Below are 21,093 nucleotides of genomic sequence, written 5' to 3' on the forward strand. Positions count from 1 at the left end.
TTAAAAATTCGCGGACATCCATGAATTGTTATGCAACCTAAGTTGGATTCAGTTTGTGCTTACATCAACAGTCTCTCACCTATCGATTGTACACCGTTGGTGTTCTATCCCGAGTGCATTTACGAAGAAGCTGCAGTCTAAGTGCGGCGGTTTTTTGAGCTACAAAAAACTAACTACGTTTTCGGAGTACCAGGAATTTACTCTATTAAGGATGTTATTCAAAGTTTTTTGGAGCAAAGGCTAGAAGATCAACGCGTTTCCAGAAACAGTATTTGTACTTCCGAAAGCTGCACTCGAACTGTTCCTCCTTTCCAATGAAAATTCCAGGTACGTGGCGTTTCCTGACACAAGGCCTCTTTTCCCTCTAAAGCGAATCTTTGCGAGTAAAAACCGAGGGAAAGGTGAAGGCGAGAGCGGCCGAGGGCGCAATGGAGTCGAGCTCTGACTGGAAGGATTCGCTAGCCTCCTTTGTCTCTACTTGCTGTTCGAACGCGTTTGAACGCTCAACACTAGCGCCCGGCTTTCGGCGTTCGCGTTCGAATATGTTCGAACTGTGAGCAGAGACATAGCCTCCTCCATACTGACAAAGCCTGGCAGATCGGCACTGGAAGTGGCCGCCGAATTAAAAAAAGGTGGAGCGGCAGACAACGGAATGAGAGGAGAGCCACGTGACTGGCGCGCCGCTGCGGCGAGACGCCGAAACATACTGTCAAGCTAAAAAAAAACAAAAAAAAAACAAGTTGGTGAGTTCAACGGCTTTTAACCATGTAGATTGATTTTTCTGTCTTCAGGCGACCGTACAAGTTTCCTTCTGTGTGATCCAACTAAGCCTCGGATAGCTAAAATATTTATGGTGAATTCACCTGGCAGATCTGGCGCGCTCAAAACCCGCTCCTTTTGGGGCGCACATCTTCACCTCGCGGATTCGGATCAAGTTGGCCATCTTCAGCTCGCAGATTTGTGGCAGCGCGAGCTCCGTGGAGCGCGTCAAAGAGCGGCGAAACCGCTCCGTGGAATACGGGCGAGCTCTCCGGAAATCGGCTGGTGCTCGGTTGCAGCGCGCTACGTCACTTCCTTTCTCGGCGCCTGCTCGGCAGGAGTGGATCGCGCTGTTGTGCGAAATGGCGCCGACGGTGGGACCGGACTTGCGCGCGTCGCTGCTCCTGCTATGTGAAAGCGATGATTCAGAGAGCTCAGACAGTTCAAGTTCGAGCTCAAGCAGCAGTTCAAGTTCGAACTCGGGCAGTAGCTCCGGCGAATCGCGTTCGCGGCTACTTTGCGAACGAAAGTTCACGGAGCTCTTTAGACCTCGTAACAAGAGACCCAAGATCGAGGATTACATCGAGCGAACGGTTCACGTCTACTGGGACAAGGAGGTAAGCGATACGTCTCGTACTTCGTCTTATATATGTTCGGTTCAGCATGCGTAAGCAAAGAAAACCTTTGCTTCCAGTTCCGTCGGAACTTTCGCATCTCGAGGCGAACAGCCTACAAGCTGATCGACGAGTTTGCGGCGTCTCGTATGTACCCCGCTGCCGATCGCGGAGGATCGCCAGCGAAGAGCGCAGAGGAGCACCTGCTGTCATTTCTCTGGTGAGTATACTTGACTGTGGTTCTCCGTGTTCATTCCCATCGATTTTTGTTTTCATTCTATGTACACAACTCAGGTACGCGGCTAACAAAGCATGCATCAGAGACGTTGCCGGACGTTTCAACCTGGGTGAGAGCACGCTTCACGGCATGATGGATCGAGTTCTGGATTTCATCCTGAGCATCTGACCGCGCCTCATCAAGTTCCCCGAGGATTTGGAGCGCCTGTCAAGAAACTTTGAAGAGGTTTGTACCATGATTCAATTATTCTAGCTGTATCTCCTGAAAAAGGCTGTGCAGTGTGCACTACCGCACGAATTTCGTGAGGAGGCTGATATATGATATATTTGTAGCCTTGTGCTACAGATATATCAAATATGAGTTAGGGGTGGGTGGCGCAAGGTGCCGCCCATTACAAAGGGTTTAGTCATTACCATCCATCCATCCATGAAATGTCTTGAAAGGTCCAACAGTATGTAACCACACCGTGTAAATCGGAGAGCGACCTTCATCGGTTGCAGCAGTCGAAGTGGCGCTGCAGATGACATCTTCATACATTGGCGAATATCGCAATGCATGGCAATGTTCTTTGCGTTCGGCCAAAAGTACTTTGTGCAAGTCTCGTCAGAAAGAGCACAGTTAACCATAGGCATAGCAATAGACGGATAAAACAACACTTCATAAACAGAGGCCAAACAGGTAATGCTGGTGATCATCGCACCTGAACAGTAGGGAGCTTACAGGAACGTTTAATTGGGTATACTAGCCCTGAAAACGAGCATGTGTCTCTGCGGTCGCCAATCACTGAATGGTCTCTGCACCTAAATGTGGCACTAAAAACAGCAAAAATATTAGCAACCATTTGCAAAGTAACTAGGAAAAACTTCTTTCCGTGGCATCACTCCAACAGGCTCCCAGAAGGCCGCCTGCGAGACATATTGTTGCTAATAGGAGTCTTATAGGCAGCCGGCAATGGCCAGGCGGCGCCACGATAGTACTGCATTCAGCGCCACAAGCGGAGGCGCCTCTGTTAATGGGGCGGCCTATCTGCCCGCCGGGCCGTTGCGAGCGGCAGCGACCCCGATTTCAGCAGTCCCCGTGTGCACCTGCGTGCGTCCCTGGTTTTTTTTCATGCGGTTTTTTAAGACCATCGGGAGTCTTGATAGGTTCAAGTGTTTAGAGAATATTCTACAGTCGTCATCTGGACACCAGTTCGAGTTGTCTTCACTACCTGTGGCCGCCCGATCGGTCTGTGCTTCGGTCGTCTCCCAGGAAGTGACACAATACAACGAGAAGGCAGCGAATAGGTTTATTGTACATCCCGGTTGCCCGTCTTCGAGAGCCGGCAGTCCGGACCCGCCGACCCTAGTTGTCGCCCGTCGTTCAGAACTCACAGTCGGAGCCCATGTCCAGGCCTGCGGATCGTCCTTCCCACGCCAGTGCTGCGTAGGCTAGCTGTTCCGCGCTATCACAGTCAGAGTCTCGCTGCGGAACCACTACGGGATCGTCATAGCCCAGGCCGGTATGGCCAGGGCTCGCCGCTTTCGCCAGTCCTGACCCGCACTTCGCTGGTGGAATGCCCCCGGGAATCGCCATGGGCCAGACCAGCCAGAACGGCTCTATCGTTCCTGCCCGGTCCCAGCCTCGTGCAGCACGCTCTTCCTCTTTCCTCGCCGGCTGGCCCCGCTCGCGCCTCGCTGGGCCGTCCTCTCCTCCCGACGGCCACACACACTATAATAAAATTTGGAACTCAGCATGCTACATAACCGTACGCACATCGCAAAGCCTGGTGTAAAAAGGCGACAGGCAACAAAGTACGTGGAAGGATATTTACGCTTCGCACGAGCTTTTTCCAAACAAAAACATTACCAGCCTGCTTTCTGCACGCCGTCATATTTGTTATTAGACTCAGCATTAAATTTGGTTGCTGAAAGAAACAAAACTTTGTGCTACGAAAATCCACTCTCGCAGGTTTGGAAGGTTTTGGTTGCGACCATGGTTGCGACCACGCGTGCCGAACGGCATTAGGGGTGCCGGAAAGGGCCGACGGGCCTTTCGCTTGAAGACCTGATCGCCCGACTCTCGACGTCACAGCAAAGCAACAATCAGCCCGATTGTTCCTATCGTATTTCCCTATGTGGCTGTCAAAGCAACTTGTAATACAACTTGTAATATGTTATTTTGCCGAGTAGTCTGCAAAACGAGTTCGTCCGACCATTTTCCGAGCCTGCACATATATTTTCGTTCACGTCCCCCCCAAGAGTTTCTGTAAAATTCACTTACTTGATGCGTCGCACTGCAGTAATCCACTTCTGTCGCCGTGTCGCTTTAGCTTCCCAAGATCTCGAAGGGAAGCGGTGAAGTTTGACGCTTGAGTCACCTTCGCGATGTGGCCGTCTTTCACGCAGCAGTAGCAACGTTTATTTTTTGGGGGAACTCTAAGAGTAGGCGAGATGTTACAGGAACCCGATGAGGTCGTAGAGACGTGAAGTTGGGACTTACTTTTACCAAAAAAGGTTTCAAAAAAAAGCTCACGCCGACCCGGAATGCAACGTTCACACGTGGTTTCTGGATGCGCCCGCCCGCTGCACCCGCGACCCGCGCAGGCCTGGCCTACCCAGTTTCTTTATTTTGCAGCCGCAAGATAAAGCGTGTAGCGCCAAACTGCATTGCAGGTTGCCTATACCCGAGATATGAGCACAGTGAATTTTGGGAAGGCGAGAGAGCAGATGGGCAAGGAAATCATGGAATTATTCACCATGAGAGCAATTGACAATAATGTATCCGCACCATCGCTGTTCCTGTCTAAAGATGGGACTCCAAAGCTTGCATGGTTGCAAATCAGCTTCCAGCTGATTAAATAGCCTTTTCTGGCTCAATTCTTTCTTTCTGATTTTGATTTTTGTAGTTCGCACCTTCCTCGTCCCTTTCACGCGTTGTTTATTTTTTTTGTTCAGTTTGACCACAAAGAATGTTTGAGAATTCACTCATGCAGCTGCTAGTTAAAATATGTGTTCGTCATCCCACGTGCCGAGTTTGTTTTAATTATTTTGTTGTCAGTAACTTACTAGACACCGAGGATATAACAGTGGAACAATTTAAACCAAATGTGACGCTAACCGTCATTCTGTTTTGTTTGACAAAACATCTCAGAACACCGAGAGAAACTTTTGTCTACCTTTCTTGCTGCAGGTATCCGGTGTCCCTGGCACAATTGGGTGCATCGATGGATCATACATCGCCATTGAGTGCCCAGCCAAAAAGATCCGGTCAACTTACGTCAACCGGCATGGTTACCCGTCGTTGACACTGCAGGCAATCTGTGACCGCCACAAGCGGTTTCTGGATGTAACTACTGGACACCCAAGCAAGGTCCATGATGCCAGGGTGTATCGAACATCAAGCATTGCAGACAAGCTACCAGAGATCTGCCGCAGGAGCCAGTACCACATCCTCGGCGATGCGACGTATCCTTTGAGAGAGTATATGCTAACTCCCTTTCGGGATTATGGTCGTCTGACCACAAAGCAGAGGAATTTCAATCTGAAATTCTCGGGCACTCGTGTGCTGATAGAGAACTTTTTCGCTGACCTAAAAAAGCGTTTTAGGCAGCTAAAGCTCCTCGAATTCATTACTGTGGACCACTCAGCAAAGTTCATTATTGCTTGTTGCGTCCTCCACAACCTCTGCGTTGAGGCCGGAGAGCATAGCGTTGTGGAGGACCCCGAAGACGGGGAGGCTAGATGCCCAGACACTGACTCCCTGGAGGAGTGTGGGCCCATGACGGCCACATATTCCATCTTCCGCAGACTTAGAGAGGAGAAGAGGGACAGGGTCATTGCCCAAATGGGGCTGAGATGAGTCGCCATCCGGAGACGGAAACTCGCAAGCTTATTTTTACAACCTCATTGGAGGCCTGTAGAATGTAGGTCTTGGGGACAAGGGGCGTCTGCCCGAGTTTTTGCTTTTTCCCTCCCCATCAATCTGGCATGACATTCCTTTCAATTCTTTTTTTTTTTTTTGTGATAGTTTTTTTTTGCGCTGGCAAGGCCCCATTTCGTAGACAGGCAGTGGCCTTGGTAACAGGTAGTGGAGCTTGTAGCATGACCCCTTCCCCCCCAACGTTAGCAACACTACAGTACGAGAGCGAGCCTGCGCCGACCAGCGAGCCATGGGATTTGGGCTTTTGATAATGACTGTCGATAGATAGGTTAAGGATTGCATATTCAGATTCAACCATAGAGTACCGGTTCACTGTACCATGACAATGCGAAAAGTGATCCACAATCTTCATTCACAATGTGACTGTGGTGTGTATAAATTTAACATTACTTCACCATGTCACCATTCCCGTGCGGACCTGGGATGAGTCTTCTGCTTGTTCTCGTTTCTTCTGATGACCAGTTTGGTTTTGCGTGAAATATTTTATTTTTTATTTGTCCAAATTTTGTCTCGTCTTGCCGTTCAGACTATTATTTTCATAGCAACAAAGGGCTGGGAAAAGCGTTGATGTTGCTTGTGCTTCCGATTTTATCGGAGTTCTCCCCTGCAGATCTGAAATGAGTCTTCTACTGTGCTTTAGACCATGTTCTTGTTTCGTTTTCATGACAATTTTGTTTTGCGTGAAATATATTCATCCTTGACTGTCGATATTTTTATGTCTCTTCTTGCCGTTTAAACTGTAACTTTTTAAAAAGCTACTGAGAGCTGACAAGTGTTACTGTTGTTTCTGCGTCTAATTTTATCGCAATTTTATTTTAACCGTATTGCTATTTTTAGGTTGCTCTGCGTTTTAGTCATGGAACATGTTTGCTGCCGTATTTTTTTAGCTTGGCAAATGTACTCTGCGTGATGCTCTGAACTTTACAGGGGATGGGGGCCCGTCAGGCAGAAATGCCTTTTGCCCTGCCTCCCCCTACCCGGCATTGCCGGTGAAAATCCAAATAAAAATGAAATGAAATTTCAATGGACATTTCTGCTTCCAGTAAATATATTCCTTTATTTGTGTGTTATGTTTGCAAATGCTCTCTTTTCGTTGTGTTTTATTTGCAGTATTTAAGCTGCTCTTGCCATGATCATAGAATTTGTATGCTTGAATACTTTTTAAGGTAATTTTACCTAACCTTTTTTTGAAGTATCCACTTCAGATTAGAAGGAAGGCCCACTTGCAAATTATGAATTTATTTCACTCATGTCAAGAATACAGCTATTGTAAAAAAATTCTTTCAATCCTGTTTCGTCTCAGTCTGGGTCACAAGCATGGCGAGAAGCCGCATTTTCTCTCAGTGCATTTCTTGTCGTTCCAGCCGCATCTCTTCCCTTAGCTTCCTTTTGGCTGCACCCTTCTCTTCCTTTATCTTCCTTTTGGCTGCATGCCTTTCTTCCTTCAACTCGTCCTGTCGTGCTTTTCGTACTGCTCTTGCTTCCTCAAGCTTCGCCATCTCAGTGAAGAACTCCTTCATATGCTCCATGCGTGCAGAGTTCACCCTTCCTGAACGATGAGGGGTGCCTGCACTGCTGGCTGGTTGGGACGACTCCTCTGAGCTTGTGGAAGATGTGCTGGCTACGGCACTGTCGGCTGGTGTTGGTATTGCTTCTGCTGCAGCTGCTTCTGCGGCAGCTGCTGCTGCTGCTGCGGCCGCCCTTGCTTGACTGCTTGGCATAGCCTTCTTGTGCGTTGCCCCATGCACGTCCCTGATGACCTCCGGCTCGATAATGTCATCCATCATGCTGATTCTATCCAGTTCATCCTCGTAAGGAACGTCGACAGGTCCCACACCAGAACGGCCGTTGTAGCTGACTGCTTGTCGCTTCCGCTTTTGTATCGTTTTCAGCCTTGTATTACACTGCTCTGGCGTTTTTCGTGATTTAAGTATGGTCTGTAGGTCTTCAGAGATTCTAATAAATACACATTTTTCGTTTTTAAATTTTTTTAGTGGTCCAATTTGGGGAAAGTAACGTTCGTAGTAATCAAGCAGCAGCTTTGCTTCACCAGGTGTCCACTCAGCATCTGAAAGAGGGACATTGAGTCATTTACTGCAATACTTAGGGCTTGTCGTTGATGTTAGTTTTCAACGAAGCGAAACGCTTTTAGGCACTACTTACTCAATGATCAGGCTCGAATATAGAACGCTTGGTGCCGTTTGATTATTTGAATGTGTGAATATGTACAGACGCCGGGCAACATGAGCCGACAGCCAAGTGCCACCAGCCTAACGCAACTCAAGATATCCCCATGCCATGTTTATTGGTCCTGCCTGAACTCTTTTGTGCCAGCTCATATTGCCACCCCTCCACATTCCTCGTTCACGCAACATGCAAGCCCTGAATAAAACGTTGAAATGAGGACATCATAGTGAGGCATGCCTTTCTTAGGGAAAAGTAGATTTTTGAATTAGAATCTGGACATAGCTTTTTATGCCAACATGGCCCCAAAGAATCAATCTCCCCAATGTTCTGCCCCCTTTCTCTAGCCAAGCGGGGAAAAAAAGAAGTAGATTGACATCACTTACAGCCAGCGTTCTTTGTTTTCTTGGGGGCTATCTGGACTTCCTCCGTTGAAGGCGCTTCCACGGGAGGAGGCATTTGGCCTGTAAGGTTATTCACAGCATTGTCAAATCACCATTTTAACACAGGCTCCCAAGAACAAATTTCCACTGAATATTTTGAGCAAGCACTGCTTGTCACGAGCAACACCAGCCCGGCTTAAAAGATCGCCAAGGTTTGTCATGGTATTTTCATTGAGTGCAGAAGGTGTGGCAGCATCTGAATGAGGGAGATGCATCGGCTTATAAATTTGATCAAAGATTTTACCACCTAGTAACCGAAGCAGGGACCATAATAGCGAGTACCAGAGAGGAACACCCAGGGCATTTCCTTGAATCATATGCATCAACTGGATGCAGGTTGGAGAGTGATCACGCTCAATTATGTTTTGATATTCGCAGATCGATAATGCTGAATGGTTTCGGTTCCGTTGACCGAGTCACTCTGGACCACAAGTTAGTGTAGCTGTGCATGTAGGAATGTATACATCTATGCGACCGGCCTTAGGATGTTATTGCAGCAAGGCTCATATGGGTTCTAATGAGCAGTGAAGTTTTTCAAGGTGTCTTGAAGTGATACATTTACTATGTGCCAATTTCATGGATGTACAGTATGGGAATAAAATGTAATAACGGGGAAAGGAAAGTGGTTTACACGGCTACTCTAAGAGGCCGGGTGCAACCGTTTCAATCACATGCTTGGCTAAGCTTTCAGGTCTTTTGTGTTTCTAATCCCAATTGGTATGTTATTGGAAGTATAGAAAAGTAAAATAGTAATAACTAAAAACAATGGTGTCCTCAAGAACACGCAGTGCAGGAGTCGTTGCTGACAACAATGTCTTGTATGGTCTGCTTTTTGAGCCCAAAACACACACTCTAAACTTTCACTGCTTTCATTTTATTTGGCCTATTTACGCGGTCCATTTTACGACAGGAAGACCCGCGGTCATCCTATATACGCGCGAGCTCCTTGCTCAAGCAGTAGAGCCAAACACAGCACCATCCTGCATGTGAACAAGTATCAAAATTAAGCATGCACCATGGTTGGCCGCACGTGCTGAAAGCCCGAGCTCATGAAGCGTTCGTTCGCGCAGAGAGGGCGCCGGTCAAGGCTACCGCCTCGCGCTAGTACGGCGTCTACGGTTAGTCCGCACTAAGGTAACACGAAGTAGAGCTTCTGCTGCAGTACATCCTAAGGTGAACCCGAGCATAATAACGTGAGCATGTCGTTTAGTGGTCGCGAAACGCGCGCTCTTGCGCAGAAAGCACTTTGTGTTTCGCCCGAAAGTCATCCACCGACCTCGGAGCACGGACCTCTGCCAACTCACCATTGCCGGCCGTATCCAGCTGCCTTACGTCCTCCGAGGAGGGACAGCAGCAGTTGGCGCACGGCCGGATCTGACAGCTGAGCGGGATCAGCCATGCTGTCGCTTGCAGTAGGGAGTAGCGCGGGAATCGGGGAATCGTGCACGGGAGACGGGAGGGCCGGGAGGGAGACTGCTAGAGGCTCACGGGAAGAGCGTCCTTCCGTTTCCGTTCACGTCGGTTGGGCGTTGGGCCGCTCCAAATCCGCGCCCGCATCTTCACCTGGTAGATCCAGAGCGTGGCGAAAGGAGCGGGTTTTCTCCTCCCTCGCAGATTTTAGAAATCAATCCAGATCTACCAGCTGAATTCACCATTAAACATTACAACTTCCAGTCATATGAATCGGATGAACCGAAAGGTATATACTATTTCACGTTCCTCGACATTCATTCTCTAGTTTGTATAGTACAAATAACGTGAATATAAAGTCCCAAATTTTATTCTTAATATCTCAAATAGCAGAAAAAAAGGCTACGAATAAGTTTTTTAAAATTTGTTTATGGATTTTCCGTTCCTGTGAAGAGCAAGAACAAATGAAACTCATTTATTAATGTACTAGTTAGCGCCCGCCAAATACCATAGGGCAAATTCGCTGTAAGTTCTGACGAAACAGACATTGGTGCGGAAACTACGGAAGCGAGAAATGCAGAAACAAGGACTCATCGATATGTATGTCGAATGGCTTGCAGCGATGCGCTGCGTACGGCAACGCTTACAGCTACGAAGCGTCGCATATAATTGTCCAAGGTAGTGGTGCGCGAACGCCGGTTTGAATCGAAGACCAGTGCGTCATTCACAACCTTCACAGTGAAAGAGAAAGCCACGGCAACCGGTTCTCTCAATTGTGTTAAAGCTAGGGGTGACGCTGCGCAATTCGGTTAGATCCGGTATTCGCACACCCCTAGGCAAAAAGAAAAATAATAATATAAACCAAACGACAATTCGTCTACTCACAGAGAACGCGTGAAGTTACTTCGTGAAATTCAGTGATTGAGGAAGCTTAGGAAGCATCTCGACCTGAAAATACATAGAACTCCCTGGGAACCCGAACACGACGATTCACTCACTTTGTCTTTCTGCGCAAGTGGAGTTGTCGGGTCACAAACACTATCCTTAGAAAAATATGTATCCACTTTCTACGTAAGTTTTGTAGGAAATAGTGCATACTGGCTATAGATCTCCTAAAGAAAATATATCCACTTTTCTACCTACATCTATAGCTTTCTGGTCACTTTCTTTGTTGACTTTCTATAAGACATAGTGTATAGGATTGCATAAAACTTGCATAGAAAACAAACTGAAATTCTTACAACGTTCCTATCCCCTTTCTACTAACGATAAAGCAGTTTTTCGCGAAAAAAAATCTTGAACAATAATTCAGGTTTGTTACAATGCTTTCATAGACGCATACACTCGCTACTTACCTTGTGAACATACGCAAACATAAAAAATACACACGCCACGGAGCACTCGTAACACTAGTAATTCAGTAGTTATTGACTGCTCCACGGCTATATATACCCTTCACATAAAATACAATAATTTTAGCAAGGACCACCTAAGAGGTAAAGATTACAAGTATGTTGTTTTTTTCTCGTCATTAATGTAAACAAAATGTGATTTTACAGCGGAGCTGTTAAGGACTAGGTTCCCCAGGATAGTGTCCGTGTATGTCGACACAAACCTACCTGGACAGCTACCGCCATCTATAAGCGACGGCGGAAAGCACACAACCAGTATGGTTTCCGCCGTCGCTCGTAGATGGCGGCAACCTTACCAGCTATATTAGAAGAATGGATAGTAGGGCGCATTGGTTGGAATTCATCGTGGGAAACCGCGCGAAAAACAGACGATGACGAAGAAGAAGCACACAGTGTATCGAGTACAGCTACGCTGGTCTTTTTTCTTCACGAGAGTGGAAAGGCTGAACGATTTCATGGGCCGGTGATCTCTATCTCCAACTGTAAAGCATTACAAGGGGCTCTATGCGGAGCGCAAGTTAGTCTGCTTGTTTTGCAGGGGTTGTGGTGACGTCAGAACGCCGGGCTCTGATTGGCTCTGAATAAAGAATAGCGAGTAGACCTCAAGGCAGATGGCTTTGAGGTCTACCCACTATCCTTCAATCAGAGCCAATCAAGGCTCGGCGTCGTTCTGAAGTCATCGCAACTCCTGCACAAGGAGCAGACGACTTGCTCCCCGTATACCGTGGTCACCGAGAGTTCAAAAAACGAAGGGACGTGGCCTATTGTGTGGACGACTTTGCTCTGTGATTGGTTATTTGGTGTTCTTATCGGCTAATTGCACAATCTCATTGGCTGTGGGGCAATAATGAGATGCCCGGGACATGCCATACCCTGAATTTCTTACGCTGTGTTGTGCCCGTCACCGAAAGCAAGTTACGAAATAGCACCACTCGTTAGTTCGTTAAGAATTAACGCCTTACTTAGATTCGTTACAGTCCTGGAAAGTAACGAAATGCCGTTACCGTTACTTTCAAATACTAACGAACGTTACTTTGGGTATCAGTGTAATTTGACAGCCGCGGATACAAACCGTCGAAAACAATTTCATTTTTTTTTACAGAGGGGTTTTATCGTGTTTTTAGGTTTTGTGAAATTTATAGAATATATATATATATATATATATATATATATATATATATATATATATATATATAAATATTGTTGAATCGAGTTCGCTCGTCTTTTTGCGAAAGATCCCGCGAGCCTGATGCGCTTACGTAGGCCAAATGCGATCGACTTAGTTTTCAACAAAATGCTGGTTTCAACGAGATATTTCACGGCCACAGATTAGGGAGTTTTTTTTTTTGTCGTTTTGGAAGCACGCGTTCCGAAATTGTCAGCGGTTCAACTGTATTCTTCCGTGAAACCTGGGATGCAGTTTCACATGTTTTCGGGAATCGGAATACCGGCGTACCTGGCTAAAGGCAGGCTTCGACTGGAACTAAGCGTCGTGCAGGGCGCGTCACCTTTCCAGGGTTGGCTACCCTTTTATGGCTTCAAAAAGGTTGTTTCGAATAAAGTGATGTATGGACAAATTTTGCTACTCTAATTTTTAGCTCACCTGTTGACCAGGAGGGCATTTACGTCAGGCACAAGACCGCGCTGGCAAAACATTATATACGTTGGCATATGTAAATGTCTAAATAATGGATTGATTGATTACTTGAAAGCGTTTTTTTGTTGTGCTTCTGCCCATGGATATGTTACGAATCTAAAAAACAACAACAGCAACAAAAACATTGCAATATTTTTAATATTTTTGTAAGAGCATTCGTGCAGAGGAAACAGGGCAACAGAGTGCCAACCAGATTCAGTAAAGCCTGGTGAGGGTGAACCTTGCAACCGTCCGCCAATGGAGCTCGTAAACCCATCCGCTCCTCCAACCTTGGCTGCCCAAGACACGCAGTTGCCACGAAGGGGAAGCTGCGAAGACGTCGACATGTAAACTGTCGGGCTTCGAAACATTGTTCTGAATTCCAGTAAAAATACAGTTCCTCGAGCGCCACCCGCCTTGAAAGAAGCCGCTGCCAGAAATATCTGGCTTCTTAAAGGGTCACTGACTCATTAATATTCGGCATTGCTGCAAACGACCTGAAAATAACCTTATAGGCATCGTCCTAAGACGTTTAGGCTTGAGAACGGCCTGTCTGCCAAGAAATTATGATTTCAGAAAGCCGGATTTGGAACTCCCGCCCGAGTCAATGACGCAGATGGCCGAAAAGGTGCACTCCATATCTTCTCAGATGACTTGAAATCGAAAGTGTCGTTTATCTTTAGCTCTTCCTCTCTCACGGAAAGTGTAGTTTAACTTTCTCACAACTAGTTCGATTATGTAACATTATATGGTTGCATAATCGACAATCGTGAAAACTACTATCAATAAAGTCTTGCCTTAATTGCTTATCTCTAATCATGTAACCATATATAAGGTGTCACCCCCGGAAAAAATTACAGTATCTGTTTAACCGAAAAAATAAAACACGCAACGCCGAACGTCCATTCTCCGCTCAAGCGTAGCCACTAATGGGTCCGAACCACATGCCAGTTTCAGCACGTAACGATATCTCATCCAAACGAACTGATAAGTGATTTTCTGAAAATTTCAATGGAAAAAGGAGACCAATTTTCGCTCGTTTTTGGTTCCTGACGTCACAGAGCTCCATGTATTCGAGAACTCCGTCGGGCGTCATTTTTCCCCCCATTGACATTTTCAGAAATTCACTTACAACTTTTGAATAAGATAACGGGTAGTGGTGAAACTTTGGTGTCTGGATTGGACCTCTAGGGCTACATTTGAATGGAAAATAAGCGTTCGGCGATGCGGAGTTAATTTTTACGGTGAAAAAAAAAAAATGTTTTTTTTTGTGTGACTTTTTGTTTTATAGAGTTGTTATAACGTACGCTAGAGGTTGAACTGGCGCGTGCGATTTATCTCTTTCCCGAAAAAAAAAAAAACAACAACACAAAAACAACAACAACACGGAACACTTTTGTTATTTGGGTCGTACCGAATGGTATACCTTTACTAACATTCTAAAGGTGCAACTGCTTTAGTTAGCGCTTGTTTTTTTATCAGTACAAGAGGTTTAACTTTGCTTTATTTCAAGCCTAAATTTCTGTTCCGCAGCAGTTGTGCAAAACAGGCAACGATTCCAAACAAATAGCAATCGAAAGGAATATAAAGCGTGTTCAAGGTTCGCCAGGATTGCGGAGACGCTTATATAATGCGAATCAGCCAGTCCTGTCTTTATATGAAAATGACCCCGTCTTGCATCTTTGCGAGCGATTAAAAAGTTCAAAACGTAAGGACGTCAGCTATGAAAAGTGTCTATATTTATTAATTCTTTTGGCGGACAACTTTTAACAGGCACTTGTTCTCAAAGATTTCGAGCGTGCGTGTGACGTTTTGAGCGTAGATTAAGCACCTTCGTCCAGAGCAGAAAGAATAAAGGAGTAGTTACTTATTAAAAATCGGACTACATTACCTGGCTTTCAAACATTTTTTATCGTACATGCACTGGGAGTTATTAATCTAGTATTACCGCATATTTTTTGCTGTCTCTCTTAGTTTTTGCAAATGTCCTTCGTTCATCATGTCATTCGTTCGTTTGGCACGTATATCCTCCATGCTGAAAGGCGTCAACGTCGTATTCGTGCTAACAGTATCTGATAGTGCACATATATAGATATACGAAGCCGTTTTTAGCACCGTGTTTAATGCAATGAATTTGAAAAAAAGAAAACGCCGTAACTGATCAATTATTTCGCCTAGCTGATTGATAAATGTTCCAAGCTACCTAGCTATTATATACAAATTATTCGAGATATTGGATTTTATAATCGAGCGCAAGGAGGAGATGCACTGACTTTTTTCCATAGAAATACATTACGGGAAGTAAATTTTTGACTGGTTGCTGTCTGCTTCAATTTGCGACACCACACTGGCTGTGGAGTGCGGCACCACCCCGCATCTGGCTGTGGTTTATGTGGGATAGGAATGTCTAAATAGTCGATACCATCAAATAGCACAGCGTCATGATGAACCTTCACAGTGCAAGGAAAGCCACGACAACTGGATTTATGAAATGTCTGAAACAGATGACACTGCGTGTTTTTTGAACCCCTATTTTTCATGTTTTACTTGGTGGACCTTCTAGGCGCTTGCTTTGTTGACGGGCAGCCTGAAATGACGACCGAACACCTTATAAGTTCTTGACTGACACTGATTGCAAGTTCGTACAATGGACTGTGATTAACGGTGATACTTCTATGAACATTATAAAAATAAGAACTCAAAAGCAGACGGTGACTAAAAGTGCATGATAGCTTTTGAATTGTGGAAAATACTATTAAACTCCGGTTGAAAACGAAACCAAAATAAATGACCGGTATCACTTTAGTTGCACGAAATACGAGCACAGTCCAAATATTACGCCTAAGTGAAGCCGCGTACTCCACTAAAACCAATTTTAAAGATGCGATCAGCTGCTCTTTAGCGGGCGACAAGCGGGATCGCTCTTAGTCAGGCAACACTGGGCGACACGTACCGCAGCATTCCCGTGACGTCACGGCGTGGTGGTGCTATAGTTGTTTCCGCACGTTGTACCACGTGCCGGAGTACCACGGTGACGTCACGTCGTGGCCGTACCGCTGATGATCAGTGTTGCCATCCTTCTCAAGCTGATTGTTTTGGTTTTGCCGTAGACGCCCGAAATCAAGCTTTGAGCCCTGATATTTATAAAACGAAACAGAATATATTAAAAAAAAAATATATACCTTGCCATCTATGGTCAATGACTGAGCTGAAAACAGTCGTAATCCTAAATTCAAAAACATTGACCGGACTTGCCCTTTGACATTACGAACCGCACATGATATAATCTCTGTCAATTATCGCGACCCAAGTGGCGGTTTGGTCCTTTTTTAAGGAGTGTGCTCTTTTTGAATTTGCATGTAATTATAAGCTAAATATAACAAACTGTAGCGATTTTAAAATCAATGTGATAAGCTATTCTGTTTCAAAGACAAAACTGTAGAATTTAAAAGCCTCATACGCGGTTGTCGTATCAATCAGGATAAATTTACTGACAACTGTAAATATTCTTTCCGAAGTCTTGATTGATTTGTTCATTACTAATTACGATGAAAGCCGTGTAGGATCAGGAGAGCTAAGTGATTACCTTATGATCATCTTTCTCTTTTTTGTGCGCGTTAAAAGAACTATTGCACATAGAACGAAGAAATGTTTAGTTTTCTCTGTGGCAATTGAATATACTACGCCGGGCGGTTTAGGGAGGTCTGCACAAAATGTAGACAACCCGAATTGTGACAATAGTTTTGGAAAGGAAAACCCGAATGAACCATAAAATTTAAGTTTAGAGCTATTTAAGAAGCTTTACAAGTGTAATCCTCCCTACAAATTAATTAAAGTTAAGAAACGTATTCGAAAGCCGTGGATAACGAATCCGATAGTTTTTCTCGAAAGAATAAACTTCAAATACGCAGATGATAATCTGATTATCTGTGTTTTTGCACCGCCCGCCTTGCGGCTGTTGCACGATTGATTACCCTAGCGATTTTACTATCTAGTGGAGTACGATGACTCTCAGCAAGCTTAAAATTGGAACCATATGTTTACTTTCACTAACTAAGCAGTTAATTGGCAATTTTTAGTTAATTATCTGACTTATTGTAACGCACTAGACCTCCCTATATCTCACTTGCATAAACCGCATTAGTGTAGCTTTCGCGGCCTTTTTAAATATATGAATAACAAAAACACACCATGTATTTGTTTTATCTAAACAAAACCTAGTTAAACCAGTCACCATTTGGAATGGGTTTTGAATTAATTATTCGAGGTTATATTCTAATAACTAAAATATAAAAAAATTAAACAAAAATTCTAATACCAACTTGCGATAATTCTAAAAATAAACCCGTTAGTTTTACAGTGAACATCATGCTTCAAAATTCGATTATCGAGGATATGCTAGCTAACATAAATTTCTTTGTTTATAAAATTTTATAAAATTATGACTTTAGGGTTTTCTACGTTGAACAGCTTCGTTCAAAGATTTGCCGAACCACTTTCTTTGCATAAGCGTAGCTGCAACATAAACTTTTTTATATGTAAAAAAAAGAAAAGTTGTTAAATGCGTTGACAACTTTCATATTTGTGCTAAAATCTTCACAATCCACCAAAATTATAACTTGAGAGTAGTTATAATTAGTTACCCGGGGATGAAAAAGAGCTAGCTGTTGATTCTAGAAATGTTCCCGTAGAAAACGCCATCAAACACAATCTTTATCATTCTTATTCTACGAACTTCCATGATGATATCCAGACATTGTTTTAACGGTTGTCTTACTAAACAGCGTTTAAGTGTTCTTGTGTATGTGTGTGTACGTGCACATACGTATTTGTCCCCTTGTTGTCCGTTCGTCTACGGTTTAGAATCATCTACAACGTTAACCGGCACGCCTGTTTAATAACTTTGCCTTTATCTTTAATTTTTACGTTGTCTATGATGAGAGTGCGGTGCTAGTATTTGATTTACCGATATTGGTCTGTGTTGGTATGTTTTTGTTATTGCACGGTTTATTCCACTTTCTGTTAAGCCACACAGCGTGGCATTGGCCTCTGTACAGTTGGCCGACAAGACAATAAAAAATATAAATATAAATGAACTAGATAAGATATGAAAGACGTTTACAAACCTCTGGAATGCAAAATTAGAGCGCAGCTTTTGAGGAAGAGGGGAGGGTATGCTCATCCTCCTCCTCGTCTCCTACTATTCTCCCGTCCTCCTTCCCTACTTCTTACCTTCTCCCCTCCCCATCTCCTCCTCCCCTCCTGCTCCTCCTCCCTCTCTCCTCATGCTTCGCTCCCCTCCTTCACTCCCCTCCTCCTCCTTTATACCCTCCCCTTCTCCTCCTGCGTACTCTCCCCTCCTCCTCCTTCGTACCCTCCCCTCCCGCAGTTTCCCCGCTAAATTTAGCTGGGAAATTGACGCCACGTGACCTCGACATCAATCCAGTTTCCTCGCTAAATTTAGCGGAGAAAATTACGCCACATGACTTCGTGTCATGTGTCACTCAAGAACAAATTCAGTTTCTCCTCTAGATTTAGCGGGAAAATTTACGTCACGTGACCTCAACACCAATTCAGTTTCCTGTTAAATATAGCTAGGCGGTTACGGCCACGACGGCGTCGACGGCGACGCCGTTATACGCGGAAACGAAGGCCTTAGAGCTGCGCTCCAAAAAAAAAAAAAGAAAAAAAAAGAAAAAAACATAAAAAACGGGAATTGACTTTGCACGAGTTACTGGTCACAAGAATGAAGGTAATCGATGCCGAAATCTTTAAAATTGGCTTCTGAAAACGCTAGACATCGTTAATGTCTGCCTTTCTTTCCAGGGTTATAAAAAAAAAAAACAAAAAAAAACAAAAAAAAAACAGCGGAGTTTAGCGCCCCTGTATAAACTTTCCAAGTAAATGTTATACGTCTCCTATCCTTTTCGATGATAACTAGTTCGTGCGACTGTTGTGTCATCCCATCCCACTTTATGTCCGATTTGCTCTAACTTTCTTACGAAGATCCCAGCGTAAGCTTACACTGACTGCTTGTTTATTAGTGCTTCCAATAGCACAGAAAGAACAAGAATCACATTCACGGGTGCTTTTTATATCGATGGCAGCTACGCTATTGTTAAGTCACAGTTCACACGGCGCTCCTGCTGACGCACACTGACAGAATACAATAAATGTTCGACTTCTCGTTTGGTTTGACTGTTGAGAACATAGAAGGAATATATTCACGTGAACCACCCACTAATAAAATATGCCTCGACTGCTGTGGGTCTGGAAAGAGGAATAGAACCTCGTCCGGTGGCTTAGGCCACCTCCTGCTCCATCTTTTCAAACATCTCAGTCTAAATAAATAAACGTCAGTCAACGAACACGATACTTCAGAAAAAAACCAGTCCTTCTTCAGGAGATGGTAGAGTTCGGTACGATCTTTAATAGACCAACTATGTCTATACCACATCAGGGCCCCCCCCATCCCCCTCCCGTTCCAACCTCTCGGACCTCTTACTCTCGAGTGCTGCAGCCACTTTCATCATCAAAACATTCTGCAAAATCGTCTCCCCGAACCCTTTAAAGATTTTCCTCGCACCGCTTCCCAGCCGTGCTCGAAAGGCAGCCTACAGGATTGCCGATGCGTGCATGCTCCTCGGCCTAAAAACATCTTTAAAGTTCGCGCCAAAAGGTGCTTAAGTCTGCAGAGCTTTCACCGCTTACGTGAGGGAGACTTAGCAAAAAGAGGCTGCTTGGCGGGCGAACTTCATTTTGAAGCGGTGCAGCTTGAAGCCGCAAGATTTACATCTTCAGCAGAAAGCCAGCGACGCAGCAACAAAGATTCGGCCGTCTTCTGGCCGCCTTCGTATCGGCTAGACACAACAAACGCGGGCGCAAGGCGCCGGGAACGGCGTCTTTGCGGGAGCGTGAAAGTGCCAGGATAGGGAGCAAGAAGGCGCTCGGCGCGCTCAAGCTCCCGGATTAAATAAAGCCTAGCTCTATACCGTAGAGCGTTTACGATCTTCTGTAGAGGCACATACGATGGTCTTGTCCGTGTAATACGTCGTTTATGTCCTCGAAATAGGTTGCACCCCTCTAGTTTGCCGGCGACGCCAACGGCTAACTCAGCGGCACCTGATAACAGATCCCGCTTATACAAGGGAAGCGTGTTTATTAAATTGATCACTTTTTGCGAGAGACCTTTAATACCACTTGCTTTTCGAAGTTTGTTCGGTTTAGTTCTGGACGTGCACGTTTAAGTTTATTGGTGCTCGTGAACAGAATCCCTTCAAGCCATAGCCAACTCCGCGAGAAAGGAGTGTGTAAGTTGCTTGTCGAATACGGTTTAGTAGTAGTTTTAGTCGCTTCGGAGCGCGAGGAGGAGAAACCTCGCCGCATAAAATATAGGTTCAATTTTATGCTGTAACTTCTCGCGTCTTTAATAATAAATAAACGTTAGATTATAATGCTAGTCCCTTGATTCCCACGTCGATCTGGAAGGTGAATGGCGGGCCATAGTTTGGGCAGCGTTAGTGGCGCCAACAATGGCCTGAGCCAAAACTATTATGTAACTCGAACGCTGAGCCCGTGTAGCGAAAACTCGCGTTGCAGGACCCAAGAATCCTGAGTTCAACTGAAGTCATTAGATCTTTATAAATTAGCGCCATTGCCTTCTCTGTCTGGAAGCAAGACACAAACATATACTAACGTGCAGACGACCAATACCTCGAAAAGTGATTGTCTAATTAGTTTTTGTTGCCATGACAATCGTCACCTCGGTCCTTTCAGATCTCAGAAGCTTCGAAAGTGTAGTTCTGAAACAGCCTCGCCAAGATCGGTATGAAGCGCCGTCCGAAAGCATCTCTCACCAATATAAGCGCCTTTGGCACTGTGTATGTAATCAAGTTATCAATAATGCTTATCTCTAATGATTTCTTACAACGATATATTTTTGGTTTTGTATTTCGAGACAGGAAATTGATTTTCTTTTTCAATGCCGCCAAGCACCGACGCCACATGCGGTGGCTGTGTGAAGATGTGCGTTTGTGTGGTCGGTGAGACGATAACAAACTTTCGGTATACTAGAAATGTCTTTATAAAGCAACCTGTCACCGCGAATTTAGGTCGGTCCACCAGGAATGGAAAGGTCATGGTTATATAGCTCACGCCATGGACCAAAATGGCGACCATGCGGTTTGACGAAAATCTAATTACAATTATCATGTCCAAGACACAATTTGTCTGCTTTGAAAATCCACTAAAGAAATTGAATCTGGGCTCGTCGGTTGTCCTGCACAAATCAAACTGTCGTAACTGTAAATGTCTTCAATTGAAACGTGTTAATAATGTGAAGTATTTAGGCATACATTTCGACTCGGATATGTCCTGGAACACGCATCTCTCACACATATGTAACGAACTTCGGAGTGTCAGTTGTTTACTCATTAATCAAAAAGTGTTTATGCCATTTCCTATCAGAAAGTCAATC

General features: G+C 44.8%; 2 pseudogenes; one reads left to right on the forward strand and one right to left on the reverse strand.

The window, feature by feature from the left end:
- The first annotated feature begins 1,121 nt into the window (after positions 1 to 1,121).
- On the forward strand, positions 1,122 to 5,451 carry LOC120844819 (annotated as a pseudogene).
- A 1,364-nt stretch (positions 5,452 to 6,815) lies between these two features.
- On the reverse strand, positions 6,816 to 8,305 carry LOC120844829 (annotated as a pseudogene).
- Between the last annotated feature and the right edge of the window lie 12,788 nt (positions 8,306 to 21,093).

The sequence above is a fragment of the Ixodes scapularis genome, unplaced genomic scaffold (genome assembly GCF_016920785.2).
Source record: "Ixodes scapularis isolate PalLabHiFi unplaced genomic scaffold, ASM1692078v2 PGA_scaffold3__209_contigs__length_174095766, whole genome shotgun sequence".
NCBI lineage: Eukaryota > Metazoa > Arthropoda > Arachnida > Ixodida > Ixodidae > Ixodes > Ixodes scapularis.